This window comes from Acanthaster planci, linkage group LG06 (assembly GCF_054643075.1).
Source record: "Acanthaster planci isolate LZ-2023a linkage group LG06, COTS_SCS, whole genome shotgun sequence".
Classification (NCBI taxonomy): Eukaryota; Metazoa; Echinodermata; class Asteroidea; order Valvatida; family Acanthasteridae; genus Acanthaster; species Acanthaster planci.
The window spans coordinates 2,913,514-2,916,589 of record NC_141782.1 but is presented as its reverse complement, the minus strand read 5'-3'; positions in this window follow the sequence as shown (position 1 = coordinate 2,916,589).

Below are 3,076 nucleotides of genomic sequence, written 5' to 3'. Positions count from 1 at the left end.
GTGTTGTGTTGTATCTCGGGGGTAGAGACTTTGGTGAGATATCTGAGTGCTGTGTGTCTCAGGTGGCAACAATTTACGAGAGCAAAATTCCCCGGCGGTACTTTTATTTATTGAAATTTCTTCATGCCTTTTGCAGTTATGAAAAAAACTAATCTCGTCGCTAATGAGCTAGTTCGTTATTTCAAAAACTAAGGTCTTTCGGGAGTCAGCGTATAGCTAGGCGCCTTCCATATGCGTGTCAACACTTGCACCGTACCGAGCGTTGCCTATCCGCCAAAATCGCTCCCGGACGGCCGAACGCAACGCACATGTGTGTTATGTTTAAGGAGTCGGTTTTTTGTGTCCGTGAAAGTGAAACGCGTCAATGCATTGCGTACGTAACGCATATGGAAAGGCGCCTCTTCGCTCTTTGCACGCTGCTGCCATGGGCATGCAGAGCTTCGACCTCGCAGCTTTACACAATCAATATAGCCGGTTCAGTGATTCCTGTGTATGCTGCTTACGTAATTTTGCACATGCTGCGTTAGTTCTTATTTCATGCGAATGGATAAAGCGATTCTGGCGCGATTGTGCAAGCTACCAGTTCTATGACGGCAGCGTGCAAACAGCAAATAGAGGACTTTCAGTAAGTGTGACGTCACTTCAGTTTAAACCAAAGATTGTATAGCGCCGCGCAGCAATCTTTGGTTTAAACCACGCTCACTGCAATGCACTGCACATCCGGTTCGTAAGTGTGACGTCACTTTTCAGTTTAAATCACGCCCACTGCACACGTGCACTGCACATAGGGTTACATGCATTGATCGCCGTTTACGTGCAACCGGAAGTTAACGCGCAACTTCAGCGATTGTCCAGTGAGAGCCTGCAAATCGTGGCGCGTCTGCCTTTGTGACAAAGTCACTTACTAACGGGATAGCCTTACGTGCATTGATCGCTATTTACATGCATCACTGACTTCATGGGCTGCGTGGCGTTCCTTCATTAGCCCCTGGTCGTGTAGTATACTAAAATGACGCTGACTGGCTATTTGGGATGAATATACTGTACATGAAAGTAAATTCAATCGCACGCATATTTCAAAAGCTGCACGCTCCCACCCACGTATTCCCTTGCACGTCACGCACGCGTAAATCTACGTCGCGCGTAAACACACTGACTGAAATCCTAATTTAAATATCCCAAATAAGGTGCGTTCGATTAGCTTCCCTGAATACACCAGTGTTATACGCAAGGGAAGCCACGAAATGAGGCTGATCGAACGCTGCAGTGTATTCGCCAAGGCATCCTGGGAAAAGGTTAAGCCCCCACCACGTTCCATCATGTCCATGCTCGACCATCAGCCCATCAGTGACGTCATTACACTTGGGCAGCCTCAGGAAACCCGCTCGCCAGCCGGGGGTAGTAGTTGCTGACACCAGGCCTGCAGGCACGAAGGTCACGTGATGGCTAAACGAACGCTCTCGTGTAAGTTTGACTTACACATGCAAACTAATAGATTGGATCCATGGTGTGATATTTAAATTATACAATACCAGGTTTTAGATCGCGTAAGGCATGGTGGGAACCAAGATGGCGCGGCATGATCGTACCCATGGGAACGAGGTTGGTTTACATGGAACCAGAAGTTAACGCTCAACTTCAGCGATTGTCCAATGGGAGCCTGCAAATCGAGGCGCCTCTGCGTGTATGACGAAGTCACTTACGAACCGGATATACACAGATGTGCGCGGTAACGCGCGCACCTTCGAAGTCGCTCGACATTTTGGCGTACATGAAATTGCCAATGGAAGTATATCGACAAGAATATAATATCAAATCTGTGCTCTGAAATATGTGATTGCAGAGCTTTCGGTAACTGAAAACCTCCTTCAGGGCAAGCAGATTCACTTCTGAACGAACGCAGAAAAATCGACGTTCATTCCCCCCACACATGGGGCGCTGACAGGTGGAATTGCTGCCTGCTTTTGACGGCGAGACGGTTTCCAACCGGGAACGTACAACCATGTCCCCGACAGAACGATCGCGCCCAAATGCGCAAATCGGGGGTTCGGCGAAAATGGATGCTGTGGTAACCGCGCTGACGAAAGAAACCTAGCATTTCCTCCCACGAAGCATCGCTACTACAAATCCTACGCAGTCGAAGAAACTGAGAGTAAGGGATGGAGTTCTTACACTTGAGGGGGTGAGACGAATGGTACTGCAGGTGGCTGTGGGAATCTGTGGGTTTGTAACTTACGGTTGTGCCAAGTCTCCGCGCACAGATCTGGACGCGCACGTCGAGAAAGGTAACAGAGTAGTGTTGTGACACATTAGATGTGTAGCGCAGTGCTGGGTGAAAAGCATCCGCAAACGTTAAGAAATTCTCAACGTCATCACACCTACCGGTGATAGCACCAACTATATCATCGATGTATCGCCAGACTTCGTTACATACACTGACGCGTCTCGATTTGCAGGCTCCCACTGGACGATCGCTGAAGTTGCACGCTTCCGGTTCCATGTAAACTGTGATTAATGCATGCAACTCTACAGTGCAACAGTGCGTGTGCAGTGGGCGTGGTTTAAACTGAAGTGACGTCACACTTATGAACCGGACTGGACAATTCCCTCGACCCGTGTCCCCTAATTTCTGGCTAGCTTACTAGCATTAAAAGTGCCCCCATGGTATCATTTGAATAAAGGAGGTTAAGGCCCCAAAATGGTGAGATTGTGTAAATATTTGCTAGGATCACCTCCCTGGGTCTTTGGGCTTTCATCTGAGAGCAGAATGGCCAAAAAAATACGGTTGAAAATGGTCCTAAGCGTCCGAGAAAATTGAGGATTGCCACATGAAAAATGGCGGGAAGCAGACTTGAGGGGAAAAATCACTTGGGGGGGTTAATTTTGTTTTGCGAGAATAACTAAAAATGAAATCGCTAAACCCAGAGAAAACTTAAAAGAAATTGAAAGATTAGGGACCAGGCAATGATGTAACGTGTTTTGGAAGCGTCAGGGATGTTGGTATGCATGTTATTGGTCCCTGAATAATGCCGATTTTACACTGTTTTCAAAGACGCTTGAATTAGTGACCACACAT